At 43.4% G+C, this 20,355-nt stretch overlaps 1 long non-coding RNA gene across 2 annotated transcripts; it reads right to left on the bottom strand.

Annotated features, from left to right (window-relative positions):
- Nucleotides 1-6,386: 6,386 nt before the first annotated feature.
- LOC146577428 (uncharacterized) lies at nucleotides 6,387-18,067 on the bottom strand. 2 transcript variants are annotated; one of them, XR_014889523.1, is made up of 4 exons: nucleotides 17,872-18,067; nucleotides 16,384-16,806; nucleotides 16,199-16,252; nucleotides 6,387-6,426 (listed from the first exon to the last, which is right to left on the bottom strand). It is a non-coding gene; the product is annotated as an uncharacterized LOC146577428 (long non-coding RNA). The 2 variants fall into 2 exon arrangements; XR_014889521.1 differs by lacking the exon at nucleotides 6,387-6,426 and having other exon boundaries at nucleotides 15,678-16,252.
- Between the last annotated feature and the right edge of the window lie 2,288 nt (nucleotides 18,068-20,355).

Here is a 20,355-nt window from a genome sequence, read left to right as displayed (position 1 = left end):
GATGCAGGTTCAGGCATACCAGGCAAATTCAAGGTCTGGCTATACCAGCATGGTATAGTACCAAGACTCATTGGCAAGTCCTGCATGGGGCGTTAGGGACTCGGGCCCACCCACTTCCAACAATGGGCAATAGCTGAGCCCTGGCTGAGGAGAGGCATGGTCCGAGCTACTAGTAAGCTAACATAAACTAACCAACCCAGTGACATCACATGCTGATGTCGGTAAACGTGTTATATAAACTTAAACTTTAAGCACTTACTTCTTAAATCGAGCTGCACAGACAGCGTTACCTTTGAGAGCAGGGCTCAGTGGTGTAAATTAGCCTTCATACATGTAGCGTTTCATGTCCACTTTAATGATAACAGCTAATTATCTCAAATCGTGAGCATGTTAAATTCCCACCAAGCAGGTTAACGATTATGGTAACTGTGTAACACTTCAGTTTTCTTTACATTGGACTTTTGCTGAGTGCTGTGCATTGTTGTGAATGTCAGCTACATGTGTCGTAGTGAGGAAAGAGGTTGTGTGTCTGCCTGTGTGCAGGGGTGCTGCATGTCAGCTGGAGGCGGTGAAACAACACTGTTCAATATCGATCCTGCTGCTAAGGAGCGTTTAATCCAAACAGTGTAGCAACCTTATGACAACCATACCACAGTCTCTACAGGGCACACAATAAGTGTTAGGCTACCACTGTGTACTTGGTGTTACGCTTGCATGACAACAGACTGTTGGATGCATTTGCTTTCTTTGATTTCTACCAGTGAGTGTGATAAGTTTATGTCAGCTGGACCTAAAGTGATGTTAAAAACACTGTTTAAGCTTCACACTGCCAGACTGAATACTTCCACCTGTGTAACACAACAGTTGGACTCACTATAGTCTCGTCACATCCTGACATCACCCCAGCCCTGTCCTCTGTGCATCGTGGAAAGTGACGATGGGAAAACATTCAGACACTTTGTGCTCACGTTAGTTTTCCTCTCCCAGATTCTCCCAACAAGCAGCTGAAGATCTATTAGGATAATTGTTGTTATCACAGTTAATATTCCAGATTTATCTGATTACATCTCAACACCCCACCACCCACCCCCCTTTGTCCTGTGCTGTTGTTGATTTGTTGAAAAGAAAAGTCATTAACAAGTGAATTAAATTCTTCTACGGTGCTGCTGAGCACACGCATGTGTGCGAGGCGGCTGTTTGCTGGTTTGCTGAATGGCACTGAACACATGTGCCTGTACAGTTTAAATCAACCAGGACCATAATGAACCCTGACTCCAACAGACACTCAGGATCCACCTGCCCAGTAAGTCACCCGCTAACTGCAACTATCAGAGCCCTGACCTTCTGCAGAGACGAGTCACACTGAACACAGCAAGTGTCCCTGCTCTCAGATACAAAACCTGCCTTTAAAAGTTCAGAGTAATGAAATCAGCAGTTCTGATTCTAGAATTTGTAGTCTCACACACTTGTACACTTTTGTTGTTTTGGTTCACATCGGTTGATATTCTGCTGCAAACAAATAATGAGAACATTTTATAAACCTTTGAGTGTCCATCAGGATCCTGTAGAAACAGCTTCCATCTCAAACACTAAACATCATTATTTACATTCTGTTTATTTATTTTTTTAAAGTCCCTCTAGCACAGATTTCTTTAGCCGAATGTCTTTCTGTGTCTTCCATACAAACATTAAACATGCAAACACTCAACACAGCAACACTGAAAGCATTTGAGTGTAACTTTCATTCAAATCAAACTTTATACACAATTACAATAATGGAAAAAAGACAATTTAAATAGTAATACACAACAACCACAGCAGAAATAAATAAAAGAAAACCAAACACAATCCAGACATGAATACACAAATATATTTAAATCTATATATTTATACATTTTAATATGATGTAAAAGAAAACAAATACGAAACCTATCAAACTACCAATATATAAAAAAACAAGACCAGAATCAGAGAGACTTTATTTATCCCCAAGGGCCAATTAACATACAACAGAGCAGCATGACGTTGAAGATAAGCACAATAAAAGTGAGATAATAAATACACAGAATATACAGTTTTAAAATTACACAGTTTTAAAATTAAAGTGACTGAAGGTGAATAAATAACTAAGTGACTAAAAGTGAGTAAAGTGTTGGTAGTATAAGAGTGTAGTTTATGTTTCTGGTGTGGGAAATGTTCTTATCAGCTGGAGTTAAAAAGCAGAGCTGCTTTGGGGACAAAGGTGGCGCTCCTCCTCCTCTCAGTCCTGCAGGAAATGCAGCGGAGGCATCGCCCAGAGGGGAGCCATTGAAATGCAGGGTGAAGAATGTGAGAGGGGTCGTTGATGATTTTGGCTGCCTGTCTAAGGGCCTGTTGATGAAAACCTGCCAGAGTTCTGACAGGCAGGCCAATGATTTTAGAGCACACTGATGCTGCAGTCTGTTCCTGTATGAAGGCTGAGGGAGTGGGACCAGCAGCTGATGGAGAAGGTCATGATGCTTTCCAGGAAGGCGTAGTAAAAAGTCATCATGATGGGTGTGTCAGAAAGGGTTTTATTGCCAAATGTTGAGCAGGTTTACAACATTAGGAAATTGCTGCGGTGCTTAGTGCAATCATACTGTCATAAATGCTTAAATAGATATAAAAATAAAAATAAGAATAAGAATTAAAAGTGCTAAGTAGATAGATATATACATGATATATACATGAGTGCAGGTGGTGATCAATGCAAACATGGAATGATGCAGTGACACAGCGTAGGGTCATGTGTTAGTGGTGGGAACAGTCATATGGTTATTGTTCATGTGTCCGACAGCAGAGGGGAAGAAACTGTTCTTATGGCGAGAGGTTCTGGTGCGAATGGACCGGAGCCTCCTGCCTGAGGGGAGCAGGTCAAACAGACTGTGTCCAGGGTGAGAAGGGTCAGCTGAGATCCGAGCTGCACGCCCCAGTGTCCTGGAGGTGTACAGGTCCTGCAGAGATGGGAGTCTGCAGCCAATCACCTTCTCAGCAGAGCGCACAACACGCTGCAGTCTCTGTTTGTCCCTGATAGTGGCTCCAGCGTACCACACGGTGATGGAGGAGGTGAGGATGGACTCGATGATTGCAGTGTAGAACTGCATCATCGTCCGTGTTGGCAGGTTGAATTTCTTCAGCTGCCTCAGGAAGTACATCCTCTGCTGGGCTTTCTTAATGACGGAGGTGATGGTGGGCTCCCACTTCAGGTCCTGGGTGATGGTGGTACCCAGGAATCGGAATGAGTCCACAGAGGTGATGGGGGTGTCAGTCAGGATGATGGGGGGGAGTCTATCAGATGTCCTGTGCTAATACGCCATGTTTGGTTTTGGCCTTTGGTCTTGTGTTTGTTTAGATGCAACTTTGCAAACCTAAGCTGTACTGCCATATCATTGTTAGAGAGGAGGAAAGCTTTCCAACAAGCAGCACTGCATGGTCTAGGATTCATCTGCTGGGACGGCCACTGCTGCACTGTGTTGAATCCTCCAGAGCAACAAATTAGCAAAACTTCTGTTTTTAAAAAGATGCTCACACTCGCTGATCCATTTATTAGTTACTGTGAAGTCTGACCAGAGCAGGACTCTGAGGACTGGACCCTCACACGTCTGTACTTTGTGCTTCTACCCAGCTTTACATTGATGTGCTAACTTTAGCTACCAAACACAGTGATGTAGAGATGTGACTCTACAGTGAGGTTAGAATATACAAACAGCTGGTGAGAGTCCTGTTTACAGACAGAACCACAGAGAAAAACATAACCTGGTGGAGTTCCTGTGTCGCTCTGTTAGCTCCTCAACACAGAGCAACATGAACGTTACGACGCACCTCGTACTGCTCTGATTTAACTCTGAGCTGAGGCACCAGAGCCAAAAGCTCAGCGATGGCTTGAACCACCTCTGGCTGTGAGTGACAGCTGAGCTCAGGCCAAACAGTTCTCCATGCTGAGATAATATCCACCACCTGAGAAAGAAAGATTTGTTTTAAGACCAGAACTTTGGAAAAGATTCAAAAGTTATGATCCAGAAAAATGATGATTCCTGAATTTAAAGAGACAAATGGAGACAGGCGAGGTACCTCTGCTCGACACAGCTCCTGTAGTCCCTGCAGAACGAGAGCAGCCGGGGTTACCAGGTCTGGTCTGTTGCACTGTTTTAAAGTGAGTGAAATGGCAGCCACCATGTCCCCTGCATGCTGGTAAGGCCTGGTTAACACACACATCAGCGTGAACAAAGTGGGAAATGTGTTTCTTCTAATTTTGTTACCATTTTTATTTAAGAAAAAAGCATTAAAAGTGCCAGGACACGTGTAAGTAAGTAAATGCCAAACACAGCTTCTTATCATTGCAAACTCTTATGGCTGCAAATGTTTTACAATAAAAGCAAACGCAAGCATTTGTTGTTGTTGTTGTTTTTGTTGTTGTTTTTTTTTTTTTTGACAGACATGAGTGAGGGATAGGAAAGGGAGAAAGAAAGAGGAAGGAAAGGAAAAACAATGTTACATGTTACAATGTTAAACAATACAAAACAAAAAAAATAAAAATCTCCTGGATCACCTGTTGAGAGAAGAATAGAAAACAAGCAAAAAAAACCAAAAAAAACAAAGCAACATACTAAACACAACACCATCGCATTAATCTAGCTTAGTGTAAACAGCAGTAAATACTAAATATTCAATGTTGTTGTGCAGCACGCAGGACAGATGTGCTTCGAAGTAGCAGCCAAGAAAGGTGTAATTTAAGTCCACGAGCAGTGAACACCTGTGTGCATACCTGTGTGGATCAGCGTGCTTGTATTCCAAAGGTTTCTCCATGTAACGATCTGCTAGGGAGTGTGGGGGGGCCACAGCCCCGTCCTCCAGGGTATGAAGCAGGTATGGAGGAGATCAAAACTCCAGACATCCAGAGGCCCCCAGAACACAAGAGACCATGGAAGACCAACAGAGGGGCAGCCGCGCCACAGAAGCCAGGGGGAGTTGCAGTGACGCGCCCGTGAGCTCCGCCGGCAGCCAGCTGTGCCTGAGTGACCGAGCCCCAGGCCGAGAGGCCGGGGGCACCCCACCTCCAAAGTGGCCCGAGCGAGCCCCAGGTTCCAGGCCCCAATAAGCGGCCGCCAAGGAGTGAGCCAGTGTGTACCTGGACGCCCACCCCCAGACACAAAGAACCACCAACGCACCGATACCTGAGGGAGTCCGCCACTGGCAGGGGAAGAAAAACGTAAGCATTTGTGAAAACAACGAAACAGCTCAATGATTTGCTAAATTTGTACTGTAGCATATATCCAGAGGGTTTCCCAGGTTTTCACTAATGCTGCTAAAAAAGCTGCATGTACATGTTAGCAGGCGTAACAGGCCCCGGGAGGATGAACAGTGTGCACCAGCTGGTTAGAACAAAGGAAATAATCAAATAAAATCATCGTTTTATTTCATCAACACACATAAAGGCCATAAAGGCCTGGATGCAGTTTGTGGAGTTTATATGATGAATATAGTTTGGATTAAAGTTAAAACTATAAAGTTATGGCTCACTTGCTTAGAGTTGTATTATATGGGAAGCAGTGCTTACAGACTGACATAGTTGGATTTCTTTTGCTTCAAATGTATGCTTTTATTTTGATAGTCTGGCAGAGACAGGAAGTTAGCTGCCTCTCAGTCTCTCTGTTTGAACTGAACTTTGTAAGACTTTGATCCTTCTGGATTCAGGCACGTGTAGCTGCTCTGGACATTTGTACGGAAATATTTAAAACTGGACTCCTGCTGATTTTTGGAGAAACAGGGACTCAGTGGAGCGTCGAGCTGAGGCTTCATTCACTGCAAAGCTACAAAGTGCATTCATTTATCTTAACAAGCAAAGTTGATGTGATGTGACTGAAAAAACAAATATTTCTATGTTTCTGAACTTTCATCAGCTTGCTGAGCAGAAACATCTATGAAGAGTCCAGTCAGTGATTATTACTCATTAGAAGGGAAGATGAAGAATCCTGGTGTTGGAAGCTCACACTGTCTGCACTGTGCATGCAAAGTCCACTGAATGAATGAACCAGTGAATGTAGGAAGTGCCCACTGTTTCTGTAAGTATGGGAGGACCCACCTCTCTCTGCAGATGTCCCTGACACAGGCGGCCCTGGCCAGGATCTGCTCCCACTGGGCGTCCCTCCCCAGCACCACCCTGCTGTCCTGCTGGCTCATTAGACGCTGCAGCTCTGGGTAGACCCGGTCCTTGCAGACATGACCAAAGCAGCACACAATCAAAGACAAACAGAAGCTTTGAACACATGAATATGACATTTATAGTAATGCGTTATTATTGCAAACCTGTTTTTTCCACAGAGCGGTCATGAGGCGCAGTCCCACTGCTCTCAGCTTGGGGGAGCCGGCCAGCATGTGCAGACTGTGCAGCACGATCGGGAAGCAAAGCTGGAATATTACAGCACATACGATCAGAGCCAAGTTTACAAGAGAAACACACGGTTACAGCTGAAGAAGGCAGATGTTAGACGATGACTGCTGGTTTGGAGAGTCCAGCTCACTGACAGAGTGCTTTATACTACAGAGCACTGCATCTATCCCACACAGAGGCTGCTGTGGTGGAGTCCAATCCCAGCTCCTACAAACTGGGTACAAGAAACACTGTGTTCACACAGAGAAAACTGTGTGGGAGACGTGGGAATTTCTCTTTGTTCCTTTGTCAAAGTGCTAAACATCGAGAGGGGAACATTTCAGTTATGTGCACAAACTGATTTACCAACATTATCCACACACAGTGCCCTGCTAATGGTGCTAATATTTAGCACAGTTTGTTTAATGCAGTGTTTGATTTGTTGCTCTTGATATTGTGCCATTCATTTGTGCACAGAGATGGCATCACAGAGATTTGATGGACATCAGTCTGATCTCTGCTTTTACACTGATAAACCTCAAAAACACATCTGTGTTTATTAGGTTCATTTCAGGACCACAGACAGCGCAGGACGCTTTATGTATCTACATAAACTCAGCTGCATTTGATGTGACAGACATGAGCTGTAGATCACAGATACACACACCCCATCAGCACAGATGTGTTAGTGGTGCTGTTAACACCAGCTGGAGACATTTACAGTTTGTTTTATCCCTCAGGTGTTGTCTAAATACAAGAATGTATGTGTAGGTAAAATACAGTGGGTTGCAAAAGTATTCGGCCCCCTTGAACTTTCCCACATTTTGTCACATTACAGCCACAAACATGAATCAGTTTCATTGGACTTCCAGGTGAAAGACCAACACAAAGTGGTGCACACGTGAGAAGTGGAACGAAAATCATACATGATTCCAAACATTTTTTGCAAATCAATAACTGCAAAGTGGGGTGTGCGTAATTATTCACCCCCCTGAGTCAATACTTTGTAGAACCACCTTTTGCTGCAGTTCCAGCTGCCAGTCTTTTAGGGTCTGTCTCTACCAGCTTTGCATATCTACAGACTGAAATCTTTGCCCATTCTTCTTTGAAAAAGCTGCAGCTCAGTCAGATTAGATGGACAGCATTTGTGAACAGCAGTTTTCAGATCTTGCCACAGATTCTCGATTGGATTTAGATCTGGACTTTGACTGGGCCATTCTAACACATGGATATGTTTTGTTTTAAACCACTCCATTGTTGCCCTGGCTTTATGTTCAGGGTTGTTGTCATGCTGGAAGGTGAACCTCCGCCCCAGTCTCAAGTCTTTTGCAGACTCCAAGAGGTTTTCTTCCAAGATTGCCCTGTATTTGGCTCCATCCATCTTCCCATCAACTCTGACCAGCTTCCCTGTCCCTGCTGAAGAGAAGCACCCCCAGAGCATGATGCTGCCACCACCATATCTGACAGTGGGGTGTGTTCAGAGTGATGTGCAGTGTTACAGGACGCACTCGATGACGCAGACTGGGGCATGTTCAGAAACAGCTCCGACGATGACGTCAACGTGTTTACGGAAGCGGTTGTGGGATTCATCGGGAAACTAGCGGATGATACCGTGGAGACAAAGACTATCACAACGTTTCCCAACCAGAAGCCGTGGGTGGATAAAACCATCCGCGACGCTCTGAGATCCCGCACCGCTGCCTACAACATGGGACTCATGACGGGGGACATGGACCCGTACAAAGCCGCGTCATATAACGTGCGGAGGGCGGTGAAAGAGGCGAAGCAGCGCTACGGGAGGAAACTAGAGTCACAACTCCAACAGAGTGACTCTAGGAGCCTGTGGCGGGGACTAAGGACAATAACGGACTATAAAGCACCAACAACCGGTATGACGAACGCGGCCGTGACTCTGGCAGACGAGCTGAACACTTTCTATGCTCGCTTCGAGGCTGCAGCTAAGGTCTCCAACAATGCTAGTGTTAGCGGCGCTAACGGCTGCAGACAGGAAGATACTGCCAGCACCGGAAACGTGCTCGTCATCTCCGAGCATGAAGTAAGGAGAGCCTTCAAGAGAGTGAACACCAGGAAAGCAGCAGGACCAGACGGCATCCCAGGTCGTATCCTAAGAGACTGCGCATACCAGCTAGCTCCTGTGTTCACTGAGATATTCAACATCTCTTTATCTCAGTCGGTGATCCCCACATGCTTCAAAGAGTCCATCATTGTTCCTGTCCCGAAGAAACCCCACCCTGCTTCTCTCAATGACTATCGCCCTGTAGCCCTCACCTCAGTAGTGATGAAGTGCTTTGAACGCCTGGTCAGAGACTTCATCATTTCTTCACTACCAGACACACTGGACCCACTACAGTTCGCTTACCGTCCAAATCGTTCCACAGACGATGCCATCTCTCATCTCCTCCACACATCACTCACTCACTTGGACACTAGAAGGGGGAATTATGTTAAAATGCTCTTCATAGACTACAGCTCTGCATTTAACACCATAATTCCCTCCACACTCACCACCAAGCTGGAGCATCTGGGACTCAGCTCATCTATGTGTCAGTGGATCTCCAACTTCCTAACTGGCAGACCACAGGCAGTAAGGATGGGCGGACATGTCTCAGCCTCCACCACTCTCAGCACTGGAGCCCCCCCAGGGGTGTGTTCTGAGCCCCCTGCTGTACTCTTTGTACACATATGACTGTGTGGCTACTACCAGCTCCACCACCATCATCAAGTTTGCTGACGACACCGTCGTGGTGGGCCTGATCTCTGATGACAACGAGACGGCCTACCTGAAGGAGATTAGGAATCTGGAGAACTGGTGCCAGAGGAACAACCTCCTTCTAAACGTCAGTAAGACAAAGGACCTGATAGTGGACTTCAGCACTAAGCAGGAGAGGAACTACCAGACCCCCGTCATCAACGAGTGCCCAGTGGAGAGAGTGGACAGCTTCAAATACCTCGGAGTTCACATCACGCAGGACCTGTCATGGTCCTGTCACATCAACACCGTGGTGAAAAAGGCCCGACAGCATCTCTACCACCTCAGACGCTTGAGAGACTTCCAACTGCCCTCCAAGGTGCTCAGGAACTTTTACTCGTGCACCATAGAGAGCATCCTGACGGGAAACATCTTAACCTGGTTCGGGAACAGCACCATGCAGGACAGACGAGCTCTACAGAGGGTTGTGCGGTCAGCTGAGCGCACCATCCGCTCCGAGCTCCCTGACCTGCTCTCAATCTACAGCAAGGCCAGGAAGATCGTGAAGGACCTCAGCCATCCCAACAACAGACTGTTCTCTCTGTTGAGGTCAGGAAAGCGATTCCGCTCCCTGAAGACCAACACAGAGAGACTGAGGAGGAGCTTCTTCCCGCAGGCGATACGGTCTCTCAATCACACCACCACACAGTACTGACCCACACATATGGTTCTTTCACACACACTGGACTTTCTGGACATTGTTTTTGCACAACACTGGTCACTATATTCTTCATTTCCGGTTAATACTTGTACAGCTGCTGTTATTGTGTATATATTTATTTATATTTAGATTCCTTCATACATTCTTATATAGTTCTATATTGTGTATTGTGTATTTTGTTGTACAGTTATTTTATTTTCAACTTTAATTTATATATTTATCTTATTCTTCCCAGTTAAATTTACCCTTCATTCTAATTTGTGTTGTACAGTTATTTCATTTTTAACCTTAATTTATATTTTATTCCTTCCTAGTTAAATTTACCCTTTTTAATTTTTCATATTTATTTCCTATCTTATTCATAGCCTTTTCCTTTTTTGTTCTCTTTAGGTCACGAGCAGTTGTCCAAGCATTTCACTACATATCGTACTGTGTATGACTGTGTACGTGACAAATAAAATTTGAATTTGAATTTGTTAGTTTTCCACACAGAGCATTTTGCATTTTGGTCTCATCTGACCAGAGCACCTTCTTCCACATGTTTGCTGTGTCCCCCACATGGCTTGTGGCAAACTGCAAACGGGACTTCTTATGGTTTTCTGTTAACAATGGCTTTCTTCTTGCCACTCTTCCATAAAGGCCAACTTTGTGCAGTTGTGATGGCATGCCACACATGGTAAGCTCCACACCTCACCACCCGTTGATTCACTTTAGTTTAATTTACAGTCACTACTTTAAAATATTCTACTTATTGTTCAATATTGTTTCTTTATTAAATGTATTTATTTTTCCATCACACCTTCCAATGTTTATATGGCGTGCACTAGTGATGGCCCGCTTGAAGCTGACGCTCCGGAGCGTGTGTCGAAAAAAACAACACACTGGTTCAGAAGCACTGTGTCGAGGCTTGCTTCGTTTGGCAAAAGTCACGTGGCCAGTGACGTCCGAAGCTTCATTACGCACGTAACTGCTTCGGTACCTGATTCAAACGGATATAAGGAAGTGAATCATCCACTGGATTCGTGGAGTGTGTTGATGGTGACAGATAGCGAAGAGGTGATCATTCCACTGACAGATATGGAGCCAGCGAGGAAGAGAGGACGTTATGGCGTGTGGGAATATTTTGAGTTGAATTTGCTCAATTCATTTTATCTGCCGAAGTGAAAAACCTGAAATGTCCAAAATCATGTTTTCATAATGTAAATATCATTACAGCATATGACTTTAGGAACACTTCCATGTGAATTAAAGCTGATGAAGACTACAAAAATGTATTTGACACTATACGTACATTACATTGCTACAGTTTAGAAAATCATTTTGTTTATTGTTTTTGGGTGATAGTCTGCAGGACCCAGGAATACCTGCATATCTACCAGCTTGCAGTGTGGTTCCTGCACTCCACAGCCTCTTCTATTCCATGCAAGTGGATTTTCTCCAGGGCAGGAGAAACTATTTCTAAGAAAAGAAACCGACTCAGCCAGCACACAGTAACACTAATCCTCCTTTTAAATGTAAATAACAAAAGGGCTACCTGACATAGATCATGTTTTTACTTTGCAAGTTCTTGATTAGGGGTGGGTTTTGATTATCGCTTTTCTGATTACAATCCATACTAAATTGAATAAAGTGATATTGATTCATTAAAATCCCGTGTCGATTTGTAAATTAACGTTATTATGCCTGAAACGCCAGCATCTCAGGTTAAACCTCACAACATGTCGTCAAACACCAAACAGCTAAAACAGTAACTGGGAGCAGGTTTACGGATTCTGCATACAAACGTAAACGCAGAGCGCGGACCCGACGCGTCAGAATCAGATTTTGGTGTGTCGTCGGGTCCGCGCTGTGTTTGCCTCTTTTTTTTTCGCTGGCTTCTGCAGCTGCAGGTTTCATAACTCTCTGTTTACATCTCTAATTAAGTCTCACATGTGTCAGCTTTCTTTTAATAGATACGAAATTATGGATATATACTGTTAAATGATCAGAACTGTAATATTTCTGACTGAGGCAAAACTTTCCAGATTCCAATCAAATTGAATCGGATCCTGTATCGAATCAAAATGATTCTACAAATCGGTAACAATGCAGCCGTACTCAGCTTCCTAAGCATTTTCCCTTTCCAGTTCACAATCAATCCCACCCCTAGGTCAAAAATATGTATAGGACAATTGGCCTCATCTAATATTTTGTATGAACCTGTCCAGCTGTCCAGTGATTAAATGACAAGTAGATGGAGGCAGGACTCCACAGCAGGGGCATACTGCATAATGTGCTGTGCGTTATCATATATATTGCTCACTTATTGTATTTACCAACATCAAGGAGTTATCAGCAAAGAAAGGCCACACCATAGTGCATGTTTAAATAGGGAAAGTTTATTGATCAAAATGTATTACGCAAATACGCATTACATTTTTTTCAGCCCCCCAATCGAGAAAACAAAATCAATTACATGTTCAAAGCAATGGAACGGTGGCCCAATATCAGAGAGAACTCCACTCTTGAGTGAGCAGTGATGATTGAGCAGTCCGTTTTATTTTGCAGATTCAAGCTGCTCTTCAAAATTTTCACCACCAGATGTCACCGGAGAGGACTGTGTTGAAAAGCTTCGAGTAATGAACCGTTTTTCAATACAAGCTTCAGTGCTTCGGAAAGCTTCATTTGGCCATCACTAGCGTGCACTAGTGATGGTCCGCTTGAAGCTGAAGCTCCGGTGCGTGTGTCAAAAAAATCAACACACTGCTTCTGAAGCACTGTGTCGAAGCTTGATTCGTTTGGCCAGAGTCACGTGATCAGTGACGTCCGAAGCTTCATTTAGAACCTAACTGCTTCAGTATCTGATTTGATGGTTTATAAGGAAGCGAATCATTCGCGGGATTTGTGGAGTGTTTTGATGGTGACAGATACTGTTAGGGTTCCTGTGTTTTGTGTTTTTGGTTATTTGATTTTGTCATTTCATTATATTCTAGCTTTGCTTTACGGGTTTTTCTTAGTTAAGGTCTTCTGGGTGGGGTTTGGTTAGAGTTTTAGTGTTTTGGTTTTCTGTCTGTGTTCCGTAGTTGCTGTCTTCCTTGTCTGCTGTATTTCCACGTCCAGTTAGTGTCTGTGTCTGCCCTGGTCCCACGTCTCTGTTCCCTTTGTAGTGCCTGCATGTGAGTCTGTGTCTTTGTTCAGTCTGTGTTATGTGTTTCCTGTTTTACTTTGAAGGTCCCTGTCTTATCTCAGTGTGTTCATGTTCATGCATCATGTTTTTAATTTGCAAGTTCATAAGCATTTTCCTTTTCCATTTCACAATCAATTCTACCCCCAGGTCAAAAATATGTCTGGGAAAATTTCCTTAATATAATATTATTTATAAATACACCTGTCTAGCGATTAATTGCATAAGTGCATGGAGGCAGGACCTCACAGCAGAAGCATACTCCATAATGTGTTTTACATTATTATATGTATATATATGTAAAGTGGTATTTTTCAATTATTGTATTTACCAACATCAAGAAGTCACAAGCAAAGAAAGACCACACCATGGTGCATATTTAAACAAGGAGAGTTTACTGGTTAAAACTATGTATTAAACAAATAAAACACATTTTCTTAACCACCAAAAAATACACGTTCAAAGCAACACAACGGAGGCCCAATATCAGACAGGATTCCACTCTGTAGAGTGGGCAATCATAATGAAGCGGTTGGTTTTATTTTGTGGATTCAAGCTGCTCTTCATATTTTTGGCCACCAGATGTCACCAGAGAGGACTGTGTTGAAAAGCTTCGAGTAATGAACCGTTTTTCAATACAAGCTTCAGTGCTTCGGAAAGCTTCATTTGGCCATCACTAGCGTGCACACATATTAACCTTGCAAGGTCAAAGTTCCGTTTTATGTTATATTAATACATCTTTTCTTTGTTTGAGTTACCTGGGGGTTGGCTTCTCCTCCTGTCTGGCAAAGGTGTGGCAAAGGGCTGGGAGACCTGAAGTACCACTGACAGCCTAATTGGATTGCACCACATGCTTCATTGCCTGGGGGGTGTTTCATGTGTGTTTAATTGTTTTGAATTAGTTGGTTATATGGCAGCCATCTTGTTTTCCCCCGTGTGTGTCATTTGGTTTAGCTAAACCGGTATTTAAGTTCCCCTGTGTGTAATTTCATCAGTTCAGTTTGTCATATGGTTGTTTGAGGTTTTGTTAATTATTATCTTGAGTTTAGTTTATTGAGTTGACCTCTTTTATTAGTCTGCCTGTTTAAGTTTTGGCTTTGTTAAATATATTTTCATATTTTTGGGTCAATAAAACCTAGTGATGGGCAGATGAAGCTTCATGAAGCACTGAAGCTTTTCATCCAATTGGTTCATCCCAGCGCAAAGCTTCTTAAAGCTTCATTTGCTCTAGTAGGACATCTACTGGACGTAAAAATATTAGTTGGCATGAATTTGAAGAGTGTGGCCTTTTGCACACAGCCTGTAAATGTCAACAACAAAAGGAGTGTGTAAAACATCTATATTGTAGTGATGGCAGTATACTTTGTATATTTATACTGGCAGTATGGAAAATGATAATTTGGAAATGTTTAAAATGGAAATGATCATTTACTGTGAGGTGAGGTGTGGTTGGGGTGTGGACAGTAGTTGTGCTTTTGTAACATTGAGGTATGGACAGCTACACACTGAGGCGTCAGTCCTGCCCACATTTTATTCTGTAAAAACTAAATTTTCACTGCTTTTATGGCCTTTTTAGTGGGGAGAACATAGCTAGGATTTAATGATTTAACAAATCTTTTGAATCCTTTGTCCTCCACAATGCTAAATGGCTGGGAGTCCTCAATCATCATGCTAACCAGGGGCCCGTTCTTCGTACGTCGCTTACTACATCCAAGATCAAATGACATATCTAAGACCAAATCATCGCGCTAACCGTGAGCTCGCTAATCCGGTTCTCCGAACACACCTGCTGTTGACGATTAGTACAGCTGGATGAAGTAATGTGAGATCACTGGGTGTCGTAAAAGGGGCTACGCATCGATAGTAGAAACATTGATCGGCAACCCTCTGATTGGTCGGCGAAAATGTCGAAGGAGCGCGCTCGGTATTTTTTGGCAGCAGAGCAAGAACTCTTGAGTGAGGGATTTCAGGAGTTTCAGAGTTTAATCAGAACGCAAGGGAACACTGCAAAGGCTGCAAAAGCAAGGAGAGAGGGCTGGCAGAAAGTTGCTGACAAATTAAACTCGTAAGTAATTTAATAATAACAATAATAATGGAGTGGATTGATATAGCGCTTTTCAAGGCACCCAAAGCGCTTTACAATGCCACTATTCATTCCCTCTCACATTCACACACTGGTGGAGGCGAGCTACAGTTGTAGCCACAGCTGCCCTGGGGCAGACTTACAGAAGCCAGGCTGCCATATCGCGCCATCGGCCCCTCTGGCCAACACCAGTAGGCAGTAGGGTAGATGTATTATATTACACTATATTATCCAATATTATATGGCATTATATTATATTATGTTACATTATATCCCCTTTCACATTAGAGCCACAACAGGACCCACTAGAACATGGGCACAAGTAAAAGTGAAATATAAGAATATTCTACAGAATGGTAATATTTATCACTTATATTGCTTTTAGTCTCTTGAAAAGAGACCCTGAAATAATCTGTTTGTTTGTTCATAACAGCAACCAAGAAAAGGGCAGAGCACAAAAAAGACAGGTGGTGGTCCTGCACCCCCTCGTCAACAAGTTGGTTAAGTAAATAATACCCTCACGGGAATATCGATATCTCTCAATGAGCACACTGTCGCGCTGAGCTAAAGGATCCTGTCTGTCCCGCAATATACGCTGGATTCTGAGGACTCTCCTTATCAATCTTGCACCTTCCGCAATGGGTGGCTCGCGTAAACGGACAGGACATGGCTGCGACAGACTTCCCAAATCCACCTTCGCTTTTATAGCCGTGGTCTCTCATCTTGATTACACGAAGTAATTTACAATTACTACTCTGAAATATGAATTACATCTGTAATAATCACATACATGTAATAGAATGTTAATAGTACATTTCCCTTTTTTTAGGAAATGACCTGTATGTATCTGTGTGACATCAATAAAAGGATCAAGTGCTGCATTATCTTTAGTTACATTGATGTTATTTATTTATGGTGAAACAGTGGTGGAATATCGCTGTTGCTTTCGTATAAATGAAGCGGACATACCTGCGTGGCCGCGATCTAATCCTGTTTACATAAAGTAAACCTGCTCCCGAGCAGGTTTACGCTTACGGCTCTGTTGCTATGACAGCAAGTCCCGGATGAGCTTCGGGGAACCGAACGATCCAAGATCACGCGAAATCGTCAACAATCAAATCCAGCTAACTTACTTAGCGAGGTACGAAGAACGGGCCCCTGGTCTTCATCTATTTGAGATTGTTCTCCTGAGGAAAGACAATAAAGACAAAGCACAAATATAAATATCACACACGTAACTTATTACAGCTGTATAATATTGTTATATCATTTAGTAACATTACTGCATGCTATATTATCATGACATTTGATGGCTCACCTGGTCTTGCTCCACAATCGGTGTTCCCCTTATTCTCATGCAAAGCTCTGTAGTGCCTAAGCATGGATGAGGTGTTGTTGTTATATCCCAGCTCCCTGGCACATAGCAAACACTTCACCTTGTGCAAAAGTACAGACATCCTCCTGGATGAAGAAAAGCTCCTCAGACTACATGACCTGGATGACCCCACAGATAAAAGCTCACATGTGTGTATGATGGACTAAAACACACTGTGAGCGCTCAGATGAAGTAGAAAGGTGCTGCTGATGTTCCAGCCCCGTCTCCAGACGCTCACAGTCAGTACAGGTTCTTCTTAGTCGTACCTTATGAGTGCCGAGGTTTGGCAGGCTTGTGAGAACAGCGTGAGCCAGGATTCTTTTCTTTGGTCAGTTTGAACAAAAGAAGCAGCACGAGGGGCGGGACCTGCAGAGGGAAACACCCACATCAGCAAACACACCAACCAAACATTAAATGCACTTTGTCAGACCGTACAGAGGCTGCATCACTGACCTGTACGTGCACACAAACTGACAGCTTCACAGGATATTCAGCATAAACAGATAGAGCAGGGTTGAGTCTGCCCTTGTGATACTAAATGTGTGGTGCCCATCTTGTACTCTGCAGTCAGTTAAAGCTTCAAAGATCACACATGAAGTCCTGACACTTTAGTATGAGACAGGTTACAAATAAGGAAACAGTGAGACAGCATCACGGTCCTTAGACACACCACGCTGCTGTGCAGTGTCACAGCTTAATTACCACCACACACCTAATGGCACTCCGAGCCTTAACTGTTGCAGAGTGACCGCTTCACCTGCACGGCCCGAGAGCGAGAGGGAGGGGCAAAGAAAATAAAGCTGAGCGATGACACGTTTAATGCTGTCGAGCCAAAAACATCACTTTGAATCAAAATCACTGCAGTAAATCATCATTTAGGTTTCATAGTGGTTAGCTTCTGGCTTTTCCTGTAACAAAGACCTGCTGCTGCACGTTTAACATGACAAGTACGAGCGAGCAGAGATCTCCAGAGGACTCAAATATGCCAACAACCTTCAACCAGTGCATCCAAACACCAGTGTGTGCAGCACTCTGGGAGCAATTAGAGCAGAAGGTGAATCCTCTGGGGCCCGGTGCACGCTTGAGTAATGAGGGGTAAACTCACACTTCATCTGCAGCTAGTGACTCCAACACAAGTCCAGAGGGAGGTCTGTCCCCTTAGAGCACTCCCTAACCTCTCCCTTTATACGGCAGCAGATCAGCAGCAATCACACAGCAGTGACAGCTTTTATCTTCCTGCTGATCTGAACCATTTCAAAGTCATGTGTTGGTGCCAAAACACCAGGTTATCAACATGTGTTTACTGCTCTTAAAAAGACAAACACAAGCTAGCTCCCTTACATACAACATATCTACATGTCAGAGGGAACAACATGCATTACTTTATATTCAGTCCACAGATTTAAGAGAACAGTTGTGTGGGTTATCTACCTGGCAGGGGTCGGCAGCAGCGACAGCCTGGCTTGCTTTCAAAGCCAGCTGGCAGATGTTTTCCTGACCCATGATGATGAGATAAGTCACAATCAGGACAAGAGAGGAGGACAGGCGCTGGCTGGACGACAGGGCGGAGCTGACCGCCAACAGCCAATCGGTCGCTGCTGCTGGATTGTTGGCCACTTTGCGCAGTACCGACAAATAGGGATGGGTATTGATACGATTTTCACGATTCCGGTTCCATTTTCGATTCTTTATCGATTCTGTTTAAAAAAGGAGAACACTAAGGTCGATTAGCTCAGAACTTTGTTTTATATCTTCTCTTTGAACAAGGTAGAAATTTAGGAGTAACATGGCCTTACAAACCCAACAGTGAGATCTTAAGAGATCCAGCCTACGGCTCTTCAATGGGTGTCACAGGGTCCCCAGGAAAGAAATATGTAAATGTAAAATAATAAAATAAATATTCTTCTGTAGCAATAACAAAGTGTAACATAAATTATTCTGTAGCAATTACACAAGAATATCCAGTAATGTCCTTGCCTACAATTAAACACATTCACTTACCGAAAATCGGTGCAAGCCTTTGACCACAAACTGAGTCACTGCTCGGTGACGTTCGTCTGTCCTGCCTGAAAGGAGACGCTACCGGCAGACTGCAGCGAGAACTGCCAGCATCTGAGCCAGACTCTGTCTGTCTCATCATGGTCACTAAATGCACAGTGATGGCAGGTTTGTAATAAGGCAGATCGCGCTAACATAATATGCACTGTTAGTTGATTATTTACCTGCCGCATTAACGGGAGAGGACGTGCAAACGTTACCGCTGCTGCTGGGTTGAGATTCACGAGTCCGGAGCGGAATTAAAAACACGACATTCATTTAAAGTTATCGTGTGTTATAATATATATAATATATAATATATATAATATATATAATGTAAAGTTCTTCCTCTCAAACAAATATTCCCAAATGTTTGTCCCAAACAAAGGAAACCAAGATTACCCTTCAGCCATCCACCCACGAACTAAACAACACTTTGGTTTTCTTATATATTTTAATAAGAATTTATGCTTCTTGATGTTATGCAAACGGAATATTTTGCACAAATAGAAATTATCTTTGAGTTGGACTGAATGAATTTCACTTAACCTGATAATAATATTGATAATAATAACAATTATTTATTACATATACTAAACAATGAGGGGATGAGCAGCATCAGTAAACACATATTGCTTTTGAATACTATTAATATACTAACACAGTAACCCAAGCCCCTCCCCAAACACACCCAGTCCCACCCACCTGCTGTTACCATAACGATAAGCCAGGCTGTACTGTCCACCTGCTACCAGCAGCCTGTTTACTGGCTCCCAAAAACAGGAACAGGTAAGTCAGCACCTGTTCATCTTATCAACAGCTTATTTACTACAATATGTAGAACAGAGTTACTGACCAGTCAGAGCAGCGTGACAGTGCACACACACACACACACACACACACACACACACACACACACACACACACACACCACTGCACTTTAAATCTGAACACTTTCAAACGTGTCACCAACATAAAGAAGATGTTCCAACAACATAAAGAAAGCCTTCATTATATTTTAGGTGATGCTGAAAATAAGCTCAGTCCTGTTTCATGGCTGTGAATGGTTTGAAAGTCTGAAACCAAACAGTGCCAGCGGTTTCTACAGGATGTTGCCTATACAGCAAACAATACAGGCTGTGCTGTAATGCTAGGTCTGCACTAGCAATACAAGCCAGAACAATGCATGAGCACGATGCTTTAGAAATGACACCACGGAGGCTTTGCTGTGCAACACTCAGACTGCACGAGCCCGACGGGCCTGACGGGCCGCGGCTTTTTGGGAGAGCACTCAGCGGCACAGTGGCAGCCTGTGATTGCTGTGGTGGAGCCCTGAGGTCATCACAGTCGGGGCTTTGATGGGCAGAGCTTTGACTTTTCTGTGTAAGTACATGAGATTTATGGCAGTTACTTTTCATTTTGATATGTTCTCGTTTATTCTTGTGTTAGTTTATAGAAATGCTTTAGTCACTCTGGGGTCACCACAGCAGGAAGCTCCATTTGTTTCATATGGCAGCTTTTATTTTTTAAAGCTTCTTATTTGCCTTTAAAAAGTGACTTTGTCACTTCCTGAGCCAACGTGTTACCATGACACTAAGGAGGCACACTGGGAATACTGGGAATACAGTTTTAGACCTGAGGCATCATCTGCAAAGGATTTACATCAAGGTATTAAAAACAATCTTTATATTTAAAATGAATCTGTCCAATAAATGTGGTGAGAGCATTAAAATATTTATGAGAAATGAAAGCAATACTTTTGTTAAAGCTTCAAATCTGTACTTGAATCATGATTTAAACTGTGGTTGTGAACAGGGAATAAAATGATGTAATGAGGTGATGTTGCTCCTCCTCACCTCAGAGACATGTGATCAGTCT

This window comes from Mchenga conophoros, linkage group LG3, assembly GCF_057382185.1.
Source record: "Mchenga conophoros isolate Kocher_MC1m ecotype Shallow Benthic linkage group LG3, M_conophoros_male_GT1.1, whole genome shotgun sequence".
In the NCBI taxonomy this organism is placed as follows: domain Eukaryota; kingdom Metazoa; phylum Chordata; class Actinopteri; order Cichliformes; family Cichlidae; genus Mchenga; species Mchenga conophoros.
Note: the sequence above shows the minus strand (reverse complement) of the source record. Positions and strands in the feature narration are given on the sequence as shown.